This window comes from Schistocerca gregaria, chromosome 4, assembly GCF_023897955.1.
Source record: "Schistocerca gregaria isolate iqSchGreg1 chromosome 4, iqSchGreg1.2, whole genome shotgun sequence".
Lineage (NCBI taxonomy): Eukaryota > Metazoa > Arthropoda > Insecta > Orthoptera > Acrididae > Schistocerca > Schistocerca gregaria.
In genome coordinates, this window is record NC_064923.1 from 656929770 (window position 1) to 656949880 (window position 20111).

Here is a 20111-nt window from a genome sequence, read left to right on the forward strand (position 1 = left end):
TTCACACTCGACGAAAAATGCACTGAAACACGTTGGCACGGTGCACAAACAACGATGATTTCGACGGCACAAGTGAACGTTGGAGCGTGACGGCGAACACTAAACACAAACATGATGACACACACACGAGGAACGGATGGCGATGATCTCAGGCGCACGAATGTCCAAGTAACGTGTGGGAGTCCGGGGACCTGCCAAGAGGGGAAGAAGGGGGACGGAAAGGGAGAGAGGAGAGCAAAAGATGCCAATGGCAGAGGAGATGGAGGAGGAGTGGAGGGATGGGGGTAGGGGAAGCCTGGGGGAGGAGTGGGGAGAAGGGGAGGATGGAGGGAAGGGGGAGAGAAGGGAAAGAGGGTGCCCAAAGGAACAAACACAGGAAGAGGGAGGGAGGATCAAAGTTGGTAGGAGGGGTAGATGGAGGGGAGGAAGGCATCATCAGGGAGGGGGAGCTGGCGGAAGCCACCTTGGGAGAGGGCGTGGAGAGTGGAGAGACGGAGAGCAGGTGGGACGTGGAAGTAAAGGCGCGGCTGTGGACGGGGGCTGGAGAGGATGGGAGAGACCAGTGGGTGAGGATGATCGAGCTTACGGGAGGTGTATAGCATCCGTATCCGTTCGAGGAAAAGGAGGAGGTGGGGAAAGGGAATAAGGTTGTAAAGGATCCGCATGGGGGAGGGGAGACGGATGCGATAGGCGAGGCGTAGAGCAGGGCGTTCTAGGATCTGGAGGGATTTATAAAAGGTAGGGGGAGTGGAGATCCAGGCAGGGTGGGCGTAGCAAAGGATAGGGCGAATGAGGGATTTATAGGTACGGAGGACGGTAGAGGGGTCCAGACCCCAAGTTCGGCCGGAGAGGAGTTCGAGGAGACAGAGGCGAGAGCATGCCCGGGTTGGATCCTCAGGAGGTGGGGCGTCCAGGAGAGGCGACGGTCGAGGGTGACACCAACGTACTTAAGGGTGGGGGTGAGGGCGATAGGACGGATATAGATGGTGATGTAGAAATCCTGGAGGCGGAAGGTAGGGGTGGTTTTGCCTAAAATGTTCGCCTGCCATTTGTCATTAGGTTAGTTAAGTTTAAGTAGTTCTAAGTTCTAGGGGGATGATCACCTCAGATGTTAAGTCCCATAGTGCTCAGAGCCATTTGAACCATTTTTGAACGAGTGTTCGGACTGAAGACCGCAACAACCCATCATAAATTAGGGCAGAACGGTCGGTCTCGCACGCTCGTCGCGCTTGCAGCTGATCGCGTGTCCGCTTCAATGGGCAGTGAATGGGCCCGGGAGGCGCGACGGCAGCGACGATCACGTGTCGCACGGCGGCGGCGATACAGACGGGCCGCGTAGCCGCTGATAGCCACTCAGGCAGTCTCTGGCAGGCAGCCGCCGCGGGTCCAGCCGCCAGCTACGCGCCGCAGCAGCCACAGGTGTCGCCGCGTGTCTGCCCCTGCACGAGCCTGCTCCACCTGCGTCTGGACTGCAGTGTGTGGCGGAGGGTGCGTACCTCTTCCTGTAAACGCTTACCGCTCCCGTCAGTACGCCTGCGCCACTTTACTGTCGCATCATTAGTATGCCGCAGGAAGCAGGGTGCCTTCAGTTCGGTTTAGGCCATCCGCTTTCATCAATTTAAGAATGTCCCTTTCCGTGTCGCCTAGCCTCGTTCTTATAGAGCTTATGACTGTACTTCATTAAACTGTTCGGTGTCTCTGTCGCGACGACAAAACAATACCCATCACGAAAAGTACACCATTTCTTTGCTTTTTCTCGGTATCTTCTGCTAATCCGACGTGAACGAAACGTATTCAAGAATTAGTCTGACGAGACTTATTGCAAATAACTACTTACTTCACGAATAAACAACAATTCTTAGAGCTCCTTAGAGTACGAAGTTGGCCTTCCGCCTAATGAAATTTACACGGTCGATCCGCTTTAAATTACCCCAGATTGATATCACAGTTACAGCTGTTGCCGTTGACACCGTGGTGTTGATGTAGGGAAAGAAAGAAGTGTTCTCGTAGCTCTTTTAGTGCATTAAAAACGCTTTAGCTGAGGCACCCAACAACGAATTTAGATGAGATTACATTAGATTTACTTTCATTCCAGTTGATCCGTAGTGAGGTGGTCCTCCCGGATGTAGAAAATGTCAGAAAAACAACAATACATGACAAATATTTACAACTCAAACAAATAATCTAATGTACCATTCCACAGGTCCCAAGTGGAATGATCGTCATTTCTAATGAACACTATATGAAAGAACCATTTTACAAATACTAATACACTGAATTTAAAATAAGTTTTATTTATTTATAAGGTACTAAACGTGTAATACAACTACTATAATACGTATTTACGATGAACACATTACTGCACACTGAAATGGTGCAAAAGTTAGAGTGTGTATATATATATATATATATATATATACAAAACTGAATTTCTTTGGTTGTTAAGCTTTTTATAGCTGCTGGCAAGTTTTATAGCTGCTGGCAAGTTATTGAAAATGTGTGTTCCTGAATAATGTACGCGTTTTTATACAAGACTAAGTAACTTTAAATCCTTGTGAAGATTATTCTTACTTCTAGTATGGATTCCATGAATTGAGCTGCTGGTTTGAAAAAGTGATATATTTTTAATTAGTTATAACAATGTAAAAAAAGCGAAGTGCAAAGAGAAGTTATTACTGAAATCGCCTAAAACAATTTCGCAACTATTTTACGATTCCGAGGAAACTAACGGAATTTGGCTAAAAGACAATAGATTTTACCCCATCTTCCCGCTTAATGTAGAGAAACTCCAAATGCTACATTTTTCTATATTCTTGTAATTTGTCGGAGAGTAAGACTTCAAAACCAATTACCTGAATTCCTAATCCCGAAAGGCGTTAATCAGCTACAGTGTAAAAAAAAAAAAAAAAAAAAAAAAAAGCTGATCAGGTGTAGATTTGTGTATTTTTACGTCCGATGGTGTTTGCCACGCTAGTCTATCATGTAAACAACCCTCTTCTTTCTGCATAGCTACTGCGACGTACATCCAACCATTTATCATTACTGAACGCGAAAGTGGACTGGTAGTACCGCCGCAAAGCACAGAGGCTTAATAAAATATACGAACATGATTTCTAAAATCTTAAAAATATTAAATACTAGCGACCTGTGCAACTTCGCACAGACAGCACTGAGTGTGCAAGGTCAGAGTTGTTTGCTGTTGCGACAATAAATTATAAACATAATCCTTCCTCGTCCATCAACAGAAAAACTAATTGGATAGATATACCCTCCTCATCAAGCGGCGGCATAGAATACACACATAAAGGCTATTACAGTTTGCTAGCTTCGGGAGACAGTGGCTCCTTCTGACAGGAGGACTAAAGTTAAAGGACGAGTGGTGAAGGAAAAGGAGGTTTAGGAAAAGAGGCAGAGTTCGGGAAAGTCACCCAGAACCACGTGTCAGGGGAGACTGTCATCCCCTCCCGGAAGTCTCTCTGACCAGGGGTTCTGAGCTACTTCTCCGGACTGTATCCGCTGTCCTAAACCTCGCCAGTCCTTTTCCTTTACACATCTTCCTTCCTCTTCAACCCTTCTGCAAGGAGGACCCACTGCCTCCAGAAGCTAGCAAATTGTAATACCTCTTACATGTGTGTTCTTCTGCCGCCGCTTGGTGAGTTAATTTAGCTATACAGTTACTTATATTTTCAAATAATTATTTTCGTTGATATATTAATGAAAACTGCATCAAAATCCCCACAGTACTTCCTCAGAATAGCCTTCACATACAGACAAAAACACGGCGGCGGGCTTCAGTTTACAATATGTATAGCTGTATGCGTTTTGAAACGCATTGAAACAGGTTTTTGTACTCTGACAATATTAAGTAAAATTTTTAAATAGTCGGTTGATGGAACGGCTGTTCGTGGATGATTTTAAGGGAGGTAGGACGTCAAACGGGCCGACTTGGAGCAGGAGAGTCACCACAGGACATTTTAATTTCTACTTTCTATACTTTTTCAAATAAATTCATAAAACTTTGTCACCATGACCAGGAAGAATTGAGGACTCACACTCATAGCAGTGGAAGTTAAAAAACGTAGCAAAATACCTTTTTTACATATGAAATTTCATCATTTTTTCACTTACTACTGGCTGCATTTGTTGCTATAGGTTCACTTTTCTTCCTAAGTAAGAGATGCTTCGATGAAATTTTCATAGCATACAAACAGTAGTTACAGGTGTATGAAACTCTAGAATTTTCCAAATCTATTAAAAAACTGTGGAAAAAATTGAGATAATTAACTATAAAACTTGAGTTTTATCTAAACATTAAGTTTAAAATGTAACAGTTCATTAATTTCTTCATAAATTAAGTAACTTCTAGAGTTTCATACACCTGTAACTATGGTTTGTATGCTGTACAAAAGTCATCGAAGAATCTCTTACTTAGGAAGAAAAGTGTACCTATAGCAACAAATGCAGCCAGTAGTAAGTGAAAAAATGATGAAATTTCACATGTAAAAAAAAGTTTTGTTGCGTTTTTGAGCTTCCACTGCTATGAGTATGAATCCTTAATCCTTCCTGGTCATGCTGCTAAAGTTTCATGAATTTATTTGTAAATGTATAGACAGTGGAAATTAAAGTGTCCTGTGGTGCCTCTCCTGATCCAAGTCGGCCCGTTTGACGTCCTACCCCCCTTAAGATGGGTGACCCTGGGAGGACCAACCTGAACTGTGTGTTTTGGAAGGGCGGGAGGAGCGTAGAGGAGGCACGGGGCCGGGGGTGGCGACCACGAAGAGGAGCCCTGACATGGACAAGAACAGAAGTGTGAATTTAAAGCTACGATGCTGGGCAGATGTCAGAACGGATTTAATGATCTGTTCGAATAGGGCGGTTAGTGTTGTTAGGATAGACTGTCGAGAAAGTAGGTGCAAATTTGGGAGAATGCGTTGGTACGTGCGCGGCAAGCTGAGGTTTAATAATCAGGAGTGAAACGATAGGTTGGTTGATATGTCTGTAGCAAATGTAGGAAATCTGAAGGTAGTCGAATAGCATTCGAGGATATCAGTGGAATACACAGCATGGAATTTGAAAGGTGGTTCCGCTAAATGTGGAACGGAAAATTTCTCCCCTCTGAATCACATCACCCCCCCCCCCCCCCCCCTTAAAATTTCCACACCGTACGGCCTCGTCTGCCGCGTATGTGGATGCATGCAATAAATTTGCGCTCGGGCAATAAAGTAACGCGCTACATTGCCCGAGAATAAATTCCGCACACCATTCGCGTGTCTCGTGGTTGTTCTTCAGTTCGTACACAGAACTATTGACCCGGCATTTAGCACACGAGTTAGCATCGAACGAGTAAACAAGCAGAGGTTTGCGGAGCAGTTGAAAGTGTTCTTGCCACCTGAGTATTGTATTACCTGTGCCGAGTGGCGTCTGACACAATGGACGTGGTGCGCTTAAAAGTCTGTCGAAGCGTGACCTGGAGGTTAACTGTCACGCTGCTTAGCCAAACATTCAGATTCCTATTAATTTTTTGATTCCAAGCTGAAACGTAGGATTGTCACAAATTTGTGAAAAACATCACAGTTAAGCCAATGATAATCAAATGAATCGGATAATAATTCTTCACACTGATTGTTAGTGTTACTCTTCTTAAGAGCGAAATGAAATGTCGTGTGGTTAGGGCCTCCCGTCGTGTAGACCGTTCGCCCGGTGAAAGTCTTTTGAGTTGATGACACTTCGGCGACTTGCGTGTCGATGATTACTAGGAAAATCTCCGACCGAGCCGGGATCGAACTCGGGCCCCTTGGCATGACATTCCGTCGCGATGACCACTCAGCTACCGGGCGGACTTCTTAAGAGTGTGCGACATAAATAGTGAATTATTAGTACTCAATATTTTTTGGAAGTGACTTTCTACTGCTGTCAGATACGTAACACAAACTTAACTTTTTAAACGGACACCTCCGTATTATTTCTTACGCAATCAATAACATGAAAAACGACAAAGAATGGCGTTGATTGCGTCGCAATACGTCAGTTATACCCCAAAAAATTGCAAAGCAAAGTTGACGCTTGAAACAAACGAAACGCGCCGTCATTGTATATATCGAGATGCAAGGGTGAACCCCACGTTGCCCATAATCACAATGTGATGTGATTGACTCACCTAAGCTTACTTTCACTGCTGTCACGAGGGACGAAAGTAATAACAGGGTTTCCTACCACAGTCGCTTATATGTGGGGATCACGCTTCCGTCTCGGAATGTGCAATAGCGACGCGTTTCGTTTATTTCAAGCGTCAACTTCGCTTTGGAATCTCTCGTGATGTAACTGACGTATTGCGATGTAACCAACGCCTTTCTCGTGAGTTTTCATGTTATTGATTGTGTAAGAAATAATATGGGGTGTCCATTTTTTTAAAAAAATAGCTAGTTTTTCTTGAAACCTATTAACTTCCGTTTTACAATGTTTCATAATATTTACTTTCACGAACCGCTGCCCTACACTCACATCTGTGAAAGTTGTTTTTCAATATCTATTGTTATACCGGAGATATTTGCGCTGGAACGTTTAAGTGAACCACCCTGTATACTGATGAGATTTTCATGCAGAATAATGCATTACTGTTGACAACTGAAATAATGTACGCCACAGCAGCATAATTTATTGAGCTCACTCACTGTATTTTCAAATGGAAATGAAGTTAAATGAGGGTTACTTAAAGGCAGTTTCAGTCAAACTAGTGGCACAGCAACCATTAACTTCAGACGTTGTAGACAGTCGTCGAGTCGGCCTTCTGCCAGCTCTCGCCCCCACATCTGTTTTCATGGTATTTAATTGTAGCTCCAATTCATAAGCGATTCCTTTTAATTGTCAGCATCTCAGCAGTGTTGGTTATCGCCAAGTCGGCATCTGCCGGGGGCCACCTCCCAATTATACAGTGCTGCTGCTGCCGCTCTAGTTGTGGAATTCCACTACGCGACTGCGAGCAAGCTCTCGTCGCTTTACTTGTGCGCTAAAATGTTAACGATGGCCATTTTCGTATTCATATTTATTATTCTGCCCCTCACGGACACTGTCAGTTTTCATTCAGTGACAATTTGATCTCCTGCACTTCTTTTACAAATTTTATTACATCCATGTCCGGTAATAGTTATTAGACACCAAAGACCAGTTAAAAAAATGTCTTGCGCCAGCAGTTATTAGCATTCTTAGATACCAGCAGTGAGTGAACGATGTGTCAAGCACCATAAAGTGATGAGAGAGGGAACTACTGGTGCTATCTCTAGAGCAATTCATAGAAAAACAATGAAACAAAATACAAGGGAGAGACGATATCTATTAGTATAAGAAGCAGTATAGTCTTCGTTAGTTTATTTGAAAACCCTCGATGTTTATTCTTGCACTTCTGGCAGTGATTTATTTGAAAAATGCCAACTTTCTACGTGATTTGAGGTTCATCTTAAACAGCAGGAACCTCTGTAACTAGTTGGGCTAGTAGGTTCAAAGACTAGATGAATGGAAGGGCATACCACATTCAACAGCAGCACATCTACCGAAGCACTATAACTTTCAAATCAACTTCCAGACTGAGGGCAGCTGTAAGTTTCTTTTTAATTTTTATTCGCTGTTAGAAAAGACCATAGAAATGAAGACTTATAGAGATAGTAGAACCTTTGCTTGAGGAAAAAAATATGGATTCATGAAAGGCAGAGGTACCATGGATCTTATTTTTGCAATAAGAATGCGGTCAGAAAGTACTGGGAATATGAAAGAAATTTTGTGGTTGTATTTTTAGACTTTGAAAAAGCGTATGACAGTGTTCCTCGAAACAATATATGGGAGTGTTTGGAAGACCAAACTTGCAAAAGTGCCGAACTGATAAACATGCTTTACCAAAAGTGTTACAGATATGTCCAGATAGGCAACGGGCGACCAGAGTGGTTGGGAGCAAAGAGAGATATCCAGCAAGGAAGAGCGCTATCACCACTCTTGTTTGTAATAGTAATGGACAGATCATAAAATCTATCAAGAAACTACCGACCCAAATGCCCTGGCTTTCGCTGATGATTTGATAGTATGGGGAGCGATAGAATCTGAAGCACAGAAGAAACTTAATGATTGGAACAACACATTCAAAAGTTTCGGACTAAAAATAAGTAAAACAAAGGCAGTAGAAATGAGCATAAAAAGGCAAAGGACAACCTTAATTATAATTCTAGGAGGAATCAAAGCAGAATCTGTTTACCATTTCAAGATCATAGGAAGTATGATCTCGAGAGACAACATCATTAAGCAGGAAGTACTCAGTAGGACACAGAAAGCATCAAATTTTTACAGTCAAATCAGAAATCTTCTCTGGGGCGATAAAATGTCACGAAAGGCAAAAGCGACCATGTACCACACCTACCTCGTACTTATCCTTATATATGGTTATATGGTTTAGAAACATGTACCCTACTATACAAACAAGTCAGCAAAATTCAGGCAACAGACATGATTCATTAGAACTATGAATCGAACTACTAGAAAGGACAAAATCAGCAATGAGGTGAATAGAAAAGAAGCCGGTATCGAGATCCCTGTTGCCAGTGTCACAAAGTAACGTTAGGCTTCAGTGGTATGGGCACATAATGAGAATGAACAGCGAAAGACCTGCCAAAAAGTATTTCAGCCTGAACCTCGTAGGAAGAAGGCCACGGGGAAGACCAAGAAATCTGGATAGAGACTGCAAGGTCAGATGCGCACGAGAAAGGACACAAATGGGAATTTGTCTTCGAACAGAAGATGTATGAAGACAAGAGAATGTGGCGAGAATTGTACACAACAACCAGGAAACTGGAGTTGGAGGATATATATAGTGTGTATGATATGATCATCTTCGTTTAGCACATGCGACAGCTTCTTATTACACTGCTGTTACAACTGACGATCAAAATAAAATGTGTAAAGACATGTGGAGCAGGTAATAGTTGATAAGCTCATAATACATCACAAGAACTAGGAAGAAATGCAGTTCTGTCAGATAATTAGAGTAAAAAGGTAAAAAAATGGTGAAAATACACTAATTTGTTATGAAATTAAATTGCTACCTGTTTTTCCGGTTCCAGTTATACAAGGGCATCAATAACATAAAAATAAGGAACTGGTAGATACGGCCTCACAGTCCATGGGATGATACAGAGTCCATAATTGAGGATAGTGAGCCAATTTTATGGGAAGATTGCGGTCAGTTAAAGTTAATGATTTTGTGATTTGTTTCCTCACGTGAGGATAATGCGAAGTTACCTTTTGATTTGCTTAGTCTCCTGCACAAATCGTTAAGTTGGTCGGTATAACACGTAATAACCACTTTCTGATGAGCTGGACGAACAAGTTGGGGAGTCTCCGACGCCTGTCCTGTAGGCTACCACCCGATGAATATTGGTAAGTGCGTTTACTGCATGTGCAATCCGTAAACTACAATCTTCTCGAGGGTGTGGGTTACATTGTAGATTCTAGTATTGGCTGCCTCTCGGGCGTCGTTTCTTCGCATCATTCTTTCCATACGTTATAACGTTAGATTTCTTTGCTTTAAGCTCAGGGGGCGTGGCCGATGTATTGAAATCGGTGTTAAGCGCGTTGTGCAGAGTGTCATCTGCTTGGGGCTTCATGTACTTCTATGAAGACTCGTTGCTATTCGGCGTACATTCCCCCAAGTTTCGTTGAGCTCCCACATTATGTTCCAAGATGTCCAAAATGACCCGTCGAACGAGTGTTCGCGTGATGACCACTACCTCTACCATAAACACTGAGACTGAGGGGACTGATGACATCAGTCCCATAGTGCTCAGAGCCATTTTGAACCATAAACACTGACGTGTTCTGAGAGCGTGACCATTACTGGACTATTTGTAACTGAAAAGAAGAAAAACGCTGACAAATTATTTTGAATATCCCTAACATATTTTAATCAGATCTGGCTGCTGCCTTTTTACGGATGTCGTGAATTTAACAATAAATTCACGACAATCGTAAAAATGCAGCGGCCAGATCTGATTAAAATATGTCAACAGAAATATCCTAAATAATGTATAAGCTTTTTTTCCCATCTGCAAATAGTCCAGTAATGGTCACGCTCTCAGGACACGTGACAATTGAAACGTCCCCTTAGAAAAATTAGTGAATTACTGTGCTGATAAACCCCTACGTATTTGATTTTCAAACAGCTGGGCAAAACTGAACGTACTCAGACGTACACTAAAGTGACATACAATATTTTTTAGCGCAACGCAATCTGACTTTCAGTAATCCCTACAAAAGAATGGGCCTGACTAATATTAACCTACATCTTTCACAAATCACTTACCTCACAAAAATCTTCGTTACTCGAACTACTGCAATACAGCGACTGCCAATACTGCCAGCTAAATAAGATTCAAACTACCGAAGGCACGAACTACTGACAGGCGTAGTTAGCAAATGAAAGATTTTGATAAAGAACAATCAATGTATTTACCTTAATAGTGTTCAGAAGTCATAATATATATATATCAGTTCATGATATCCAGCATTACAAATTTACTGTCTCTGATGTACACAAGTCCAGATCCGCTCTCAAAACTCCGCCATCTCTCTCCCCACATCCGCCACTGCTGGCGGCTCACCCCCGACTGCGCAACGCTACGCGTTGTTAACAGCCAACTGCCCAGCACTACAATGACGAATATTACTCCAACAATGCAAACCAACCACAGCCTATACACAGCACAGTCAGCGATTTTCATATAGAGCGCTACATGGCGTTACCAATATAAAAACCTAAACAGCCTACTTACACAAAGTTTTGTGTTCCAAATCGGGCAGCAGATAGTATTATGGGGAGCGAATACGCGAGAAAAGAAATACAAAGTGCTGTTTGGCCGATAAACTGGTTGGCAAGGAAGCATTTAAACGATGTAACTGACTGAGGTGGCACTGTGTAAGGCAGGACACTCGACTCGCATTCACATCAACGCTCAAATCCCTGTCCAGCCACCCAGATATAAGTATTCTGTGGTTTCTGTAAATCACTTAAGGCAGATGACGGGGTGGTTCGTTTGAAAACGACCTGCCCGATTTTTTTTCCCATCCCTTCTCAGTCCGAGTTAGTGGACCGTCTCGTCGTCGACAGAACGTTAAACTCTATTCCCTCTTTCACAAACAGCTTCTATTCTTAAACTATTTTGTATTTTACTTAGGAGGCGATGTTTTTGGGGCGATCATGAGATAGCTGCATGCCAGCAAAGGGCATCTTATGGTACACTAACAGTCTAAACGAGTTGTGGTAGTTAAAATCGCGATTGTGACTTACAAATAAGTGACTATATTCTTTTTATCGTGTAGCTTCTGCGTTCTCCTTAAATTGCTTATATTGTGTGAAGCTTTCTACCGACGTCATACTTTTACTAGGCCTAGATATAAGATTCTATGGCGCTGTTACTATGACCTATAATAACTTTCTTAGCATGGATTGGCTCCTTTCTGTCAATGTAAAAAGAACGCATTTTATCCTATAGTTATTAAAATTGTACTCCTTTGGCGTTTGCATAGGCTCGTATTGCTCAAATATTTTTTAATAAAACGTGTTCAACATTTTCACTACAATTTAAAGTACAACAATAGTTTTCAGCGGTGTAAGGCCATCTTCCCATCTGTTTCAAGATATAAAGTAGCTCTTCCTGATGGAGCTGTTTTCGCTTGTACTTAATGTGTCTGAAGATTTATATCCGAAATAAAATTTTAAGCGTTAATGAGAAAATAAGACTCGTGGGCAGTAAGATTTAGACCGGAAGCACTGGTCACCACACACAGTCGCAAACGCTCAACCTCACGGACATTGGTCGTGGCGTGGACCAATGACCGCTCATCTCGCTTTGTGAACACTAGGAGGTGCTAAATAGGATTCAGGTCAGATGACTTAGGACACACACCAGATTCGTCAGCTCCGTGGAACTTTATTTAAACTACTGCGGCACGTTAATATTAGCCTTCACATTATTCAGCTTACTGGTTGTAGAGCCCATTTCTCAGCACACTATCTTACGTGAAATCGCTGCCCGGACTCCGACCGCACTGTGACCTATTATTGTTCTCAGACCGATATACGTACACTAGTTACACTTCCGCTGCCCGCTGTGCCTTTTAAAGCTTATTCGTTTTCCAGAGCCCGCACTGTTGTTCTGTGAAATACTCTTAGTTTCCAGTTCTGACTGGCTAAATGATCGGAGAGATTCTAATAAACTGAGTTGCGAATCGCAATCCTTGACTACCTTTAAACCTCTGTCCTGGCTTAATGAGTTTGCCGACATTTTTATTTCGGAGAGGCCTCAGTCAGGCTGTCCAAGAAACTTCGTTTCTATCACAACACTGGCGTCATATCTGCTTGGTTGTTTCAGTTAGGAGTGTCGTGGACGCTCCTTGCACTTCTCGACTATATTAACAGCCCGTCCCCGTCATGGTACATTCGCATGGAATGCAATACACACTCGCCTATGTGATACGTACATCTCCTTTAATACAGCAGACATGTTTTGTTGACGGGAATGAAATACACCGGATAGAATTTCCTCGCAAGAGTCTGCAAATATCTGCAGAGACTGCGCTAGCGTAAGACAACCAAGTTTCTAGGCGTTTCATTTTCTGTGTCTCTCTCTCTCTCTCTCTCTCTCTCTCTCTCTCTCTCTCTCTCTCTCTCTCTCTCTCTCTCATGTTAACGACTGCAATGCTCACTGAATTTATTAGTCTGAGAGCCCGGTCCTTCGGATAACTATTCGCAAGTGCTGAGATTCTTTGGCGACGCCCTCCTTGTCTAAGAGCCTCAGAGCCAGCCACCTCATCCATCAGAGCCGGAAAAACGTCAGAGAATGTCTGATTCACGGAATAACAGTTTGGCCTCCAACAAGCAGAGCATCAAAGGGAGTGGAACTCGACTATAAATAGCAGCTGAATAAGACCACTGAGTTGGTCGACCAAATTACGTGTAGAAAAATGGAATCAACAACAGCTGAACGCCCAAAAGCACACTGTTAATCAATAACGCACAGAGAACCTGAATGATCCATCACTCGTGAATGAAGGGGCGATGTCTTCTCTTGCTGAGTGTCACCGTTGGTGTCTCCAATTGGAGAACTGATTCGTGCATCTTTCGCCGGTAACTTTAAACACCACATGTTCAACAAAACGTTAAACTATTCTCCTGCGCAATACGATGGCACACGTATCAGGCGCCCCATTTCATTTCTCGTAAATATGTCGAGAATACGTGCTTCACACAAATCTCGTAAAACTATGTGGGAGAAATACTCGTCTAGGAGATTCAAGAAATTAATATTCCTCTGTTAATGCCTATTTCGTTTAAGTCATTGAAAGCTCATGCGGCTTAGGCTTAAAGAGGTACCGTAGTTGACCTCCTGTAGATGAAAATCTAAGATTGTTCGTTATGAAACGTGTATAATCCACTGCTTCTAATGTATTAATGTCTGTTTCGAAAATACATAAAATGTTGCGTATGTTGCTTACGTTTAATCGTTAATTTGGATACTGACCCATAAACGAGAACTTCTGTCGTATTGCTATAAACCCATAGAAAAAAAAGAAAAAAAAGCCACGTGTCCGTTGGACTCGCGCACTGGCGGTTCCGTACAAACTTAATTACGTATGTATGCAGTTCATCCGTTCCGGGAAACGAGAATCTCAAGAATTTTTGCCTGGTGTCGGTCACAGGGATTCCAAGATTTTCACGATTGTTTTAATTTCAGTAAGATAAATGCGACATAAGATCATGTAGGAAGGAAGCGACCATTTTATAATAATCAGCAGTTTTGCATTCAGGCAGACTGTGTTCCAATGGTAAAAGTCAAACATCGGGCAAGGAATGACTTCATTACTCGTATGACGTGTTTCGGAGTTTGTCCATCAGATATCAAAGAGCGATTACCGCATGTAGATGTTGTTGTGGTATTCAGTCCTGAGACTGGTTTGATGCAGCTCTCCATGCCACTCTATCCTGTGCAAGCCTTTTCATCTCCCAGTACCTACTGCAACCTACATCCTTCTGAATCTGCGTAGTGTATTCATCTCTTGGTCTCCCTCTGCGATTTTTACCCTCCACACTGCCCTCCAATACTAAATTGGTGATCCCTTGATGCCTCAGAACATGTCCTACCAACCGATCCCTTCTTCTCGTAAAGTTGTGTCACAAACATCTGTTCTCCCCACTCCTACTCAATACCTCCTCGTTAGTTATGTGATCTACCCATCTAATCTTCAGCATTCTTCTGTAGCACCACATTTCGAAAGCTTCTATTCTCTTCTTGTCCAAACTATTTATTGTCCATGTTTCACTTCCATACATGGCTACACTCCATGCAAATACTTTCAGAAACGACTACCTGACACTTAATTCTATACTCGACGTTAACAAATTTCTCTTCTTCAGAAACGCTTTCCTTGCAATTGCCAGTCTACATTTTATATCCTCTCTACTTCGACCATCATCAGTTATTTTGCTCCCCAAATAGCAAAACTCCTTTACTACTTTAAGTGTCTCATTTCCTAATCTAATTCCCTCAGCATCACCCGACTTAATTTGACTACATTCCATTATCCTCGTTTTGCTTTTGTTGATGTTCATCTTATACCCTCCTTTCAAGACACTGTCCATTCCGTTCAACTGCTCTTCCAAGTCCTTTGCTGTCTCTGACAGAATTACAATGTCATCGGCGAACCTCAAAGTTTTTATTTCTTCTCCCTGGATTTTAATACCTACTCCAAATTTTTCTTTTGTTTCCTTTACTGCTTGCTCAATATACAGATTGAATAACATCAGGGAGAGGCTACAACCCTGTCTTAATCCCTTCCCAACAACTGCTTCCCTTTCATGCCCCTCGACTCTAATAACTGTCATCTGGTTTCTGTACAAATTGTAAATAGACTTTCCCTCCCTGTTTTTTACCCCTGCCACCTTCAGAATTTAAAAGAGAGTATTCCATTCAACATGGTCAAAAGCTTTCTCTAAGTCTACAAATGCTAGAAACATAGGTTTGCCTTTTCTTAATCTTTCTTCTAAGATAAGTCGTAAGGTCAGTATTGCCTCACGTGTTCCGGTATTTCTACGGAATCCAAATTGATCTTCCCCGAGGTCGGCTTCTACTAGTTTTTCCATTCGTCTCTAAATAATTCGTGTTAGTATTCTACAGCTGTGGCTTATTAGACTGATTGGTCGATAATTTTCACATCTGTCAACACCTGCTTTCTTTGGGATTGGAATTATTATATTCTTCATGAAGTCTGAGGGTATTTTGCCTGTTTCATACATCTTGCTCACCAGATGGTAGAGTTTTGTCAGGACTGGCTCTCCCAAGGCCGTCAGTAGTTCTAATGGAATGTTGTCTACTCCGAGGGCCTTATTTCGACTCAGGTCTTTCAGTGCTCTGCCAAACTCTTCATGCAGTATCGTATCTCCCATTTCATCTTCATCTACATTCCCTTCCATTTCCATAATATTATCCTCAAGTACATCGCCCTTGTATAGACCCTCTATATACTCCTTCCAACTTTCTGCTTTCCCTTCTTCGCTTAGAACTGGGTTTCCATCTGAGCTCTTGATGTTCATACAAGTGGTTCTCTTTTCTCCAAAGGTCTCTCTAATTTTCCTGTAGGCAGTATCTATCTTACCCCTAGTGAGATAAGCCTCTACATCCTTACATTTGTCCTCTAGCCATCCCTGCTTAGCCATTTTGCACTTCCTGTCGATGTCATTTTTGAGACGTTTGTATTCCTTTTTGCCTGCTTCATATACTGCATTTTTATATTTTCTCCTTACATCAATTACATTTAATATTTCTTCTGTTACCCAAGGATTTCTACTAGCTCTCGTCTTTTTACCCACTTGATCCTCCGCTGCCTTCACTACTTCATCCCTCAAAGCTACCCATTCTTCTTCTACTGTATTTCTTTCCCCCATTCCTGTAAATTGCTCCCTTATGCTCTCCCTGAAACACTGTACAACCTCCGGATTTTTCAGATATGGCTATAAAATTCTATGTTAAAAACATTCGCAGATTATCGTTCCTGAATACCTGTTGATGGATAAATCCTGAAACGAATCATATGACGACTTTTCCTTGCTTGTGTGATGATTAATTTTTACCGTTGCGAAATGTCCGCCTGAAAGTAGAACTACTGATTGTTTTAATTTCAAGTTTGACGTCTGGTAACAAATGGCAAAAGAAATATTTTCGTGCTATAAAATTAAAAATTAAAAATTTTGGGATTTTTCCTTTGGTTTTACTGTGAAATCTTTTTTGCCAAATTTCATGATTCTACGCCTGTAGGTTTTGATGAGTGAGTTTTCGAGTGTCAAATCATGTGACATAAATGGCCGTATCTTTTGACTGCATTAACTTAGCTTCAGTTCTTTGTATCGACAAGGGACTATGGACCTTCCTTCTGTACCGATTGAGGTACGGAACCCTAAAAAGTGAATAAATATACTTGGCGGTTTCTGTTACTTGGTCCATGCTCAATATACTGTGTTTGAACGACAGTCGAGTAGCAGTAAGTTAGTCGACTTCGCGTGAGTTTGTGGACTCTCCGTAAACACGCAAAAGACTACGCAGTTTCATATGGTCGTGGCATTTGACATTGTTTCTGGAAAGCCACGACTAAAACAATAGAACAGACAATGAGGCAGATTTGGTCGTATTATAGCATGGCGTTACTCGTGCACATGGAGGTTTGCATCCACTTGCGACTACCAATAAATTCTACACAACGAGCTGCTTGCTCTGTCTGGGTTTTGATCGGCCACAGTTATTTTTTTAACACATCGTATATGAGTCTCTCTCTCTCTCTCTCTCTCTCTCTCTCTCTCTCTCTCTCTCTCTCTCTCTCTCTCTCTCTCTGTGTGTGTGTGTGTGTGTGTGTGTGTGTGTGTGTGTGTGTGTGTGTGTGTGTGTGTGTGTGTGTGTGTGTGTGTGTGTGTCTGTGTGTGTTTACTTACACAAATGTGCAGTGGTGCTGGAAATCTGCAGCCACACAACACTACTCTTGCGCCCTTATCGCGCCTTCAGAGCGAAGTGAGATTTGTCTATGATTGATGGCTTGTTATTACATCGTGCCATAACGCATCACCAGAGATGTGCACTTCTTGATGCTGGCCGTCCCTGTCACAGCAATAAAATGCACTGCTCGTTTTCCGTCCTGCCTTCCGTCTGGAACGTTGTGGAACATAAGTTACAGTCAAATAGAAACGAGACAAATGGAAAAAGTAAGTAAGCAGGAGATTATTTCAAAAGTTTTCACAGTAACTGTTAGTACATTTATTCTACTGTGAGACATGTTGTCAAGATTTTTTCTACTATGCAGCAGACGCTTCGCTGAGAAGTCCTTAAACATCCTCCATACAGTCCTGATCTCTCCGCAAGCGATTTACGTATTTTTGGGGCGTAAAGAAAAACATTCGTGATCGTCGATTTGCTTTGGACGAAAATGTGCACGCCTGGGTACAATATGGTTCCGTATCTAAACATTCATGGTGTCTGCTTGTTCTATATCGTGTCTCCCTACCACTTTCGCGCAACGACGCTCTGAGCGTTTTTTAGGGAATTGACTTGTTTGAACCTGGGATCTGTTGCTGGTAAGGAGACGCCAGACCACACATGACATGTAGAATTCAGAAGAGTTCAGTGAGACTAGCGATGATATAACCAAATACTAAATGATCTCAGCGTCAGCTCCACTGCACTCCCTGTAAAAGAATCTTAATACTAACTAAATTTAGTGGAAGGGTTTCAAGGCTTTCCTATTTTTAGTTAGCTGGTAAAATAACGTCGAAAAGCAGTTAAGTTTGCCATTGGAAATTTTATTGTCCTCACAAAACATCGTTTATAAATTGCACTATTGATAAAAGGAAATGTTTTAATGCAGGATGGTAAAAACCAACTGTGTTCAACAAAAATGGGAACGAATATTCCCTGAGTGGTTTTCCAAGTTCTACAATCGATCGAAGGATGACCTATGCCATGTCACATCTATAATCTAGGTTTAAATTAGGCTTCACAAAAGAGAAAAACTATCAAAATGGCCTACAGTGGCCCTCAATTATCTTTAATAACTTATCTAACTTGTCGTAAATTACAGTGGCTGATATGGCTTCTCAATAACAATATAACAGAAAAATCATCGCGTTTTAGATTTTTACTTAAAGTGGCAAATGTGAACACCATGAGCTTTAATTGACGATCGACACTAGTATTACGCAAAAAGGAGGTGTAACAGATGAGACTTCTGCAGTTCTGAGTGAAGCTTTATGCGCTGTTATGCGGCATCGCGTGCGTTCATTACCTTGTCGGTGTTCGTTAGGGGGTGTGTGTGTGTGGGGGGGGGGGGGGGGGGGGGGTGCGGCGGCCGGCGCAGCAGCCATCCAGCTCGCCGTCTAGGAACTAACTCTCCTCTCCTAACTTCTCCTTACTACCATTTTACCAAAGTTGGTTTTAAAAAACCTATCTGGCTGTGTTTTCATCTGACCAATCAGGGTCTCAATGTTAACCTTAAGCTTCGCCTACAAAAATTCTGTCTATCCAATGAGAAACGTTATACTTTTCGTGGTGGGGCAATGTTTTTAAAGTTTGCAACGTAACAGACGCGAAAAAGTCTCACGCTAAAACCTGCAGCTGATGTGGTCCTTTTAGCGTTATCGTAAGATCTATACTGTTCTTCTGGAGGGCTCTATCTTTTAACATGGGCTGGAGGGTGGTCCTAATGTGACAGACACGCGAAAAAGTCTCACGCTAAAACTTGCGGGTGGTAGTGGCCCTTTTTGTGTTATCGTAAGATCTACACCGTTTTTCTGGAGGGCTCTAACTTTTAACATGGGCTGGGGAGTGGTCCTTGACGTAACAGAGACGCGAAACAGTCTCACGCTAAAACGTGTGGGTTGTGTGGCCCTAGTGGTTAGCTGGCCACGTGGGTGTCCAGTCCGTCCCTTATCGTAGGGCCTTCTAGCTTAACACGGTTCTGCTCTTGGCTTCTCATCTCGTTTCTCCCCTCGGAACTGCGTCTGCCTCACGGTGGGAAGGTATGACATGCATTTAGGCATTCTTGTGTTAGTCTGTGGTATTCCATTTGCTCACTCGTTACTCGTATTACTTCGGTTAATTTAATGTCACGATTTATTCGGAGCTATGTGACATACTACTGGATTTGCCTATCATGTCAGGGTTTTCATGGAAGGTGTTGGATTTGCCTGTCACCTTACACATAGCCAACCACAAACATTTTTCCATGAAGGCAGCGACTGTTTTGTTTCACAATGGAATAAATGTATTAACAGTTATGGCCATTACTTTTGAAATAATAGTTTTCTTACTTTCCCATGTGACTTTTTCATTTGACTGACCCTTATAGAACAGCGCAATATTATCTACGTAAACAATGACCTAATGAACTTAGGTTCGTTTAAAACATTGTCTCTCCTGTGCAAGACTTCCACCTCAAGCTAATTCAACAATAATTTGGAAAGCTTTCTCAGCGGTTGCTAGGAGCCTGAATGGACCGCTGTGTCCTCTCCTCAACTGCAGTAGGGAGTCTGTCGCTTATTTCCGTCGTTGAGTCCCAAGTGATACACGGTTAATATTTCCCTCACCACAATCTCAGTGGGACGATCCAGTTTTTCCGACTCGGTACAGATGTTTCTTGTAGTGTCCGTGGCTGAACTCCAGGAGTCATGTACATCCTGAGTGGAGTGTCTGTCTGGAATACCAGTGTGTTGCTGGGACTCAAGGGTATAGCTTATTATACACTCCTGGAAATGGAAAAAAGAACACATTGACACCGGTGTGTCAGACCCACCATACTTGCTCCGGATACTGCGAGAGGGCTGTACAAGCACTGATCACACGCACGGCACAGCGGACACACCAGGAACCGCGGTGTTGGCCGTCGAATGGCGCTAGCTGCGCAGCATTTGTGCACCGCCGCCGTCAGTGTCAGCCAGTTTGCCGTGGCATACGGAGCTCCATCGCAGTCTTTAACACTGGTAGCATGCCGCGACAGCGTGGACGTGAACCGTATGTGCAGCTGACGGACTTTGAGCGAGG

The 20111-nt window shown here is 42.6% G+C and overlaps 1 protein-coding gene across 1 annotated transcript in view; it reads left to right on the forward strand.

Annotated features, from left to right (window-relative positions):
- The first annotated feature begins 1350 nt into the window (after nt 1-1350).
- Nucleotides 1351-20111, forward strand: part of LOC126266787 (b(0,+)-type amino acid transporter 1-like) — a 402063-nt gene continuing 383302 nt past the window's right edge. Inside the window, exon 1 of the mRNA XM_049971332.1 lies at nt 1351-1488. The gene's annotated coding sequence lies outside the window, so the exon portion shown is untranslated. The remainder of the gene's footprint in view (nt 1489-20111) is intronic.